The sequence below is a fragment of the Lactuca sativa genome, chromosome 8 (genome assembly GCF_002870075.4).
Source record: "Lactuca sativa cultivar Salinas chromosome 8, Lsat_Salinas_v11, whole genome shotgun sequence".
Taxonomy (NCBI): Eukaryota; Viridiplantae; Streptophyta; class Magnoliopsida; order Asterales; family Asteraceae; genus Lactuca; species Lactuca sativa.
Window position 1 is genome coordinate 639,414 of NC_056630.2, and position 7,623 is coordinate 647,036.

Here is a 7,623-nt window from a genome sequence, read left to right on the forward strand (position 1 = left end):
GGAACTCAACGATAAAAAGAAAAACGATAAAGATCGGTGAAGAATTAGCCGATGGAATCTAAACGAACGTTGTAGATCTTGAATTTACCTAGGCGCAGATATAAAAAAACGTCAAAAACGGAGCTCGTATGCGAGAGTTATGATTTTTCTAAGTCAGGAGGTTGCTGTGCGAAATCGGGTGACGTGGCGCAATCCTGGTCGTTGCTTCCTCTCCAAGGCTAGCCACCAGAAGGTGACACCAGCCCATAAAACTCGATGAGTTTGAGGTAAAATCAACGAGTTTTTGTGATTTCCAACCTATAAAAAGGGTGTCGGGGCATCCTCATTTCTCACACCTTCCAACTTCTCTTTCTCTCTCTAGAATCTCTCTCTAAGCCTCCTTAAGCCCCCCTTGTCAGGATCGAAATTCCCGACAGGGCCCTTGCTAATCATTAGCGGTGTTAGCATTTAGGTGAGCCATGACAGCTGCTACGGTTGCTGAGACCGCAGCTTGGAACATAGCTTCATCGAATAAGAGAGTAGGTTTCTTGCTTGTGGACTGATTGCGCTTCTTCGGTGGCATGGTTTTCCTACATGGAAAGGAATACAAGATGATAAGAGGCGATAGCTAACCCTGGACATTTCGGTCCTAAATGTATTAGGCATAATATTTTTCCCGTGCCCTAGGTACTGGTCGTCTAAGTGTCGACCTACATCCCTATGATGTAGTCCTGGTAATCAAGGTAAGAGTATGAGTATTGGAAAAGGCCATAAGATGCGAGTCGTTCCTACTAAGTTACCTTTATACTGGGAAAGGTTTCACTCTCCAGCCTGGAGAGATTTGAGAACGGTTCGGGACGGACTGCGTAAAGAGAGGCTCACAGGGGCAGATGGCTAAAATTCTCTCAATAAAAGTGCGAGGATCCGCCCTAATCGTGTATCTGGAAACGGGAAACGACGATTTACCTAACACATAGCGTGAGTAGTGTAACCACTAACTCACTAAGTTGTATTATTTTATGGGTGTATTAGCATGACGAACACGAGGAAAAGACAATTCCCGGGTTCCATGTACTGGATCCCTTGGTCTGCCTCGTATCTTTGACTGAATCGACGTCGGTTTCCTTTGGGTAGTTTCCTAGGTTTCTCTTCTCGTATGGACATATTGAATTTCTACTTCGCCTTCCTTCTGATTCCGACTCTGGGTGTCATCACTTCATGATGGATGACTGGGAATCTCCGAAGTTTAGGCGAATTCCTCACCGATGTCCCTAAAAGAATATGGGCACTTGGTGTATTCAATAGTCTCGACCCAGATCATTTATTTCCGAACAGGAAATCTTCTTAAATGAACCTCTTCGGGGTCGAATTCAACTCTTCTGTCAAGCACTGAAGTGGGTAGGGTTTTCTACAGGGTTCGCGCGAGAATGTAAATGTCTAAAGAATCCTAAGAGATTATTAACATTTCACTGTATGATCCATATTGAGTCCTGCTACGATTACACAGGGTATACAAATCATATATAGCTTAGATCCGATAGGCCTTCGAATATGTGATTCTACTCTAGAACCACATCCCAACGAGGAAAAGGAAATAGAACGAAACCACACATTCTTAGCCTATGGGATCCTTATTATATACAATCTTGGAAGTGTACCCTCTGTAGTTGTAGGTATATCAATAGCGATCTTTTTAGTTATTCACGCAAGGTTGTTTATGGATTCTAAAATACCCCTATGGTATTTTAATTCTTGTTTGATTCTTATCTCCTGATTATGATTCTTGGATTAGTGTGGATCTTTTAGCATTCTAAAATACTCCTATAGTATTTTAACTTTATGTTTGGCTCTAACAATCCTAGTTGGTAAGTTTCAGACCTGTTGCACACCACTATCACTCCCGCGCACACATTCATCGCATCTCGAATAAATGTAGTTGATCAGGTTACATTTATTCCAGCTTGAATTACATAACTGCCCAAGTTTGACTATAAGGTTCAACATCCGAAGACTTTTATTATTGTCCTTCTTGTGATACTTTTGTTCAAGTGCTTAGATTCTGGATGTTATTATACTTTGGTAAAATATGGTTATATTTTAAAGTATAATTCTTGGTCAGAGTGTTTTATCCCTTTGCGTTTATAGGTTGTATATCTTTTATGAATTGATATACTTAGCTCACTATAAACAATGCTCTGATACCAATCTGTCACACCCCAAAACCGGAACGGCGGAAACGTTCTGGGGTGGATGACGTCATGTCAAGTATCACAATACATGCATTATAGAAATCAAAGTACAACAAAACATTGCATTAATAGTAATAGTTTTACATGGTTTACATTACAACATAATAAAGTGTACAAACAAATATAATAAGAACAGCATGGTACTAGGTTATCTTCATCAACAACTCCGAGGATGTACCTGTCTAATTGTTGACCTGAGATTACAAGTTAATTGAAAAGCGAGTATCAATATTTTTACAAATGCTGGTGAGTTCATAAGTATTAGGTGGAATTTCAATCAAATAACTTTCATAAGTAGTAGTTTAAGTGTTTTCTGTGTATTAGAGTTCTTTCCAGAAAATCCTATATTTTCTTTAATAAAAGGAGCCTTCTACCAAGGCTGGTCAATGCTATGTGGTAAAAAGTAGTTTTCCCTAGATTGCAATCATTATCAAAAATACCGAATCTGATTATTGAGGAAAGCAAACGACATCAGGGAATAACATATGCCTCAGCAGTGAAGACTGCTGACTAAGGCAAGGAATCATAGACTTCAGGAGAACGTCGAACTAACGACACGCCTGGTTCAGTCTAACGAGTAGAGACTCAGACCCCAGAAGGTACCAAATGAAAGATACAGCTGGTAAGGTCTAAAACAGTGAAAGACAGACCCCAGACAGTATCAAATGAAAGATACGTCTTGTAAGGTCAAAACAAAGATAACAGACCCCAGACAGTATCAAATGAAAGATACGTCTTGTAAGGTCAAAACAGTATGACTCTGAAAATGAGTTACTAGCATACAATGTAGATTGCCGGTGAAATACCGTTACCTTAAGGCCAAAGAATTATAAGGTAACCCGGGATACTCGTAACCATACTGACTAGAGTTCCAGACGCCCTACAAGCGCCCATATAATGTGACATTTGTCACCCATTGGCTTGGTAGGCCGGGACTGTAGCTAGCAGTCAGGGTGCGGGGTTGTCAATCCCGTATAGATCTATACACACAATGTCCGCTCTCTCTACTGGAGACTCTGGTTACCAACTAGACGACGGAGAAGGCCGTGTCCTGAAGATGCATCCCAAATAGTGGGTATAGACTTCCAAATAGTGGGTGGTGTGTAAGTGCTGAGTTAGAGGTAGAGACTTCCCCAATAGTGGGTTTCTAATGTAAGTGTAGACTAGAGGTAGAGACTCTTAACTGAACTGACTAGAGAATTCCTATATGTCCATACCCATATATATAATATATAACTAATGAATCAAACGACCTTCGGATGGCCATCTGATCCCACCAGACCACATCTCAACGAAGAAAAGGAAATAGGGCGGACGAGCTTTCCTAAGTCCCTCAATCATTACTTATATGTATCTATATATGCATAGACATACATCTAACTATGGTTGGGTGTGTATTAAGTGGAGACATATCATTATGGTGTGAATTCATACATTGTAGATAGATCGAGTCGCAAAGTATAAGCGTACCCGGTATAAGTGATATAGAGACGATAACAGGTACAAGCGATATAGAGATGATAACAGGTATAAGCGATATAGAGACGATAACAGGTATAAGCGATATAGAGGCGATAACCGGTATAAGCGATATAGAGACAATAACGTGCATAAACGCATCACGAAGTGTAAGCGTCATCGAGTAGGAGTTTAAAATATATGAAAGTGAAGCTGCGGTACCTAAAAAGTAAAAGTATAAGTCGTGAAAGGATACTTTGATGAAAAACCTTCATACTCGGGAAAAATCACAGTTGGTATTCTTTTGTAAAATATGTTTAAAAACCCTTGAAAATCCTTCATAAGCCAGTTTAGAATGAGTTTGAATAAATCAGTATAAGTAAAAGTTTTGAAACAAGTAAAAATCATTATAGTGTCCTACTCGATAAAACAGTGTAAAGTGTGGTAAAATCTTGTGCATGCGGGTTATCAATCACATGTGATTGATATGATAACTGACATGTTTAACTTGTAATCCCCCCTTATAAAAACATTTAAAAGCATTTAAAAGGTTCATTCAGGGGTATGAACTCACCTGGTGTAAGTAGGTCCGACGAAGGTGTCGTTTGGGCGTTCGAGGTCACGCAAGGACTTGAACGCACACAATGACCTATTTTAACATGTGATAACATATGTTCACATAAAATTAGCATATTATATACTAATTAAACAACTATACACACTCAAAGGAGCGGAAAACACTTTGGCTAAGTGTTTGGGTGTCCCGGGTAGCGTTTAAGGGTGTGTATGGCTAAGGAATGGAGTTTACCATCCAAGAATAAACCCTTACTTCATAGTTTACGGCCCAGGGACTACTCACCATGAGTTTACGGCCGTAAACTCATGGTGATGGGTTCTAGGGTGTTTTAAGGCTTCTATTAGCATCATAGAATTATTCCAAACACTTTTCCTAAAAGGCATGAGTGGATTTGAGGCTTCTAAGGACTTTATAATGGAGTTTACGGCCTAGGAACAACTCCTAAAGGAGTTTACGGCCGTAAACTCTAAATCATTGAGTTAAGTGAAGTTTTAAGCCCCTATTAACTTTCTAGCAATTTCTAATGAAGTGTGATGCTATTTTGGGGGTTTAAATCTAACATTTGGATGTGTTTTGGGGAGTTTACGGCCTAGACACTTGCTTGGGCCGTAAACTCCTTTTTACCCCACCATTTCATGAGTTTAAGTCCTTAAATCCTTCCTAGTATTTTATAGAAATAGCCTAAGGTCATTTGGGAAGCAAAACCCACATTTTGGGCAAGTTTTGGGGAGTTTACGGCCTTGTTATAGACCTGGGTCGTAAAATCCTTTTTATCCTTCCTTTTAATGTGTTCAAGTGATTTAAACCCAAAGGAATAAGCCCTTAATTTATGTATTAAGCCCTAGTGTGGTTTGGGAGTGTTTTAGAGGCATTTTGACAAGGTTTTGAGGGGTTTACAGCCTAAGCATGTGCTTGGGCCGTAAACTCACTTTTATGCTCTAAATCATTGTGTTTTTATGATTAAACACTCCAAGACAAGTTCCTTAATTGGTTCCTAGGCTTAAAGGGGGCAAGTTTGGGTCATTTTGGCCACATTTTAAGGGGTTTACGGCCTAAGGAGGGGCTTAGGCCGTAATCTCCATTCTAACAACTTCTAAGTCTGGATTTTTAGCTATAAACACAAATCATAATGTTTAGAATAAGCTAGGGTAAGCGGACTTACAATTTGGAAACGTTTGGTTGCGGATTCGGGGCGAAAACGAGTCTAGAGAGATAGTATAGAGAGAGAGTGTAAAAAGTCTCCAATGGACTCCACTCACCCTTATATAGGTTTCACAGTCAGGGCTCAGTGGAATTTTACCCGATACTTCCGTTAAACGGGGCTTTTGGTCGCACCCGATTTAGTGGTCGTAATGATAAAACTTAACATTTTCCAAATAAATGGAAATGTGTGTCCTGTATTTTATTTCCTTTTATCACGACTTAACGGCATTTCAACTCTAAACAATTAGGATGTTTATTAAATTGACGACCTCTAGTTAACGGAGCTTTTATACAGTGGAATATTCCGTTAACGGTAACGTGGAAATGTAACGGAACAACTTGGGTTGTCACACATAATTACATTCATAATTAGTTTTGTGCTTAATTATGTGTGAACATACATGGTTTGACATGAATTAGTTAATTATTGGTAAGTTAGAACTAAATTACTAATATAACTAAAAACCAACTTAATAATCCGTAATCATTAGCTAGCCATAAGGAAGAAGTGGATTCAAACTAAACAAGAGTGTGTTTTTACTTATTGAATTTGATTTAAGTTCATCTGATCTTGTAAAATCAGATAAAACCCCTTTTAAACTTGTTAATAATTAGGTTAATTTAATATAAGTAAATTAATTAGAAAACACCGTTCCCTGTGATCGACACCCGACTTACCCAAACTATACTGTAATCTGACTAGGTACGTTGCCTATAAGTGCATAGATAGTTAAGTTTGTTATGTTATAAATATTAAAATTAGTGAGTACTTTTGTGCACATCAAGTTTTTGGCGCCGTTGCTGGGGAACGGCTTAGTTTTTAGCTTATTTATTTGCATTAAATTAATCGATCCTTCTTGTGGGGTAAAAACCACAAAAAGTTAATTTTTCAGCAAAATAAAAATTTTCTATTAGTCACAGAGTCCACGACGTGGCCAGATACCTGCCACGACGTGGACTATTAAAAAACTAGATTTTTAGTTTGTAGTTGGTTTTTCTTATTTTAGTTCAGTTTTACGTTTTTAGTTTAGCAAGTTGCACGAGTTCATGACCAGAAGCTCAAACACACACTTGGTGCCACCACTTGAAGACCACGAGTCTGCACTTCACAAGAAAAAGACACCGTACAAGAATTGAAGTCAGCTTTTTCTAGGAAGTCGGGAAAGAAGATAGGAGAGTCAAGTTCATCCGCGAGGCACAAGAGCAATCTTGAGCATTTGGATCATACGCCCGTCCAAACCGAGTCCGAAAGCGATACCGAGCCGGAATTTGAAGAACACATGAGCGAACCCGAGAACGAGCCAAGGAACGAGATGGCAGCAATTGAAGAAATGTCCATGGGAGCTTACAAGAAGCGGATTCGAGAAGATGTGGGTCCCGGTTTAGTCCAACCCGCAATACCTGCCACTGCCACATTCGAGCTGAAGGGACACATATTGACTGCACTAAAGGACATCCCATTTTTCGGGAAAGATCATGAGGATGCTTTTAAGCATCTAGATGAAGTCAACGACATTGCAGATTACTTCAATGTCCCAAATGTCAACAGAAACACAGTCTTTCTTAGGATGCTTCCCATCACTTTCAAAGGAGCTGCTAAGGAGTGGTTAAAAGCACTTCCACCGGGTACAATTACCACTTGGGCTCAAATGCGTGAGCAATTCCTGGACCAGTTTTGCCCACCATCCAAAATAGCCAAACTCAAGAACGCAATAGCCAACTTTGAGCAATAGCCGGGGGAGTCATTATACGAAGCATGGGAGCGGTACAAGGGCTTGCTCAGAAATTGCCCACAGCATGATCTAAATGTGCACCAAGAGATGTCAATCTTTTATGATGGGGTCAACGTGATGACAAGAAAACTCCTTGATTCTCAAGGACCTTTGACAAAGAAAAATCCAAGGGAGGTCAAGGAGCTAATTGAAGAATTCGCGAAGCACTCTCGCAAATACCACAACCCGAGGCAAGATGGAATCAAAGGCGGCGGAGGGGCCCAAACTGAAGAAATAGCAGCAGTAATGGCCATGTTGAATAATATGGATCGAAGGATAACACAAATGGACCAATCAATACATGCCATAAGAGTGGGTTGCGATAGATGCAGTGGTCCACACTTGACCATGGACTGCAATGTAGATTAGTTTGGGAACAGAAAAG

General features: G+C 39.8%; 1 non-coding gene across 1 annotated transcript; it reads right to left on the bottom strand.

Moving 5' to 3' along the window:
- Positions 1–7,163: 7,163 nt before the first annotated feature.
- LOC111899492 (small nucleolar RNA R71) lies at positions 7,164–7,270 on the bottom strand. The gene has a single exon (XR_002852943.2). It is a non-coding gene; the product is annotated as a small nucleolar RNA R71 (small nucleolar RNA).
- Between the last annotated feature and the right edge of the window lie 353 nt (positions 7,271–7,623).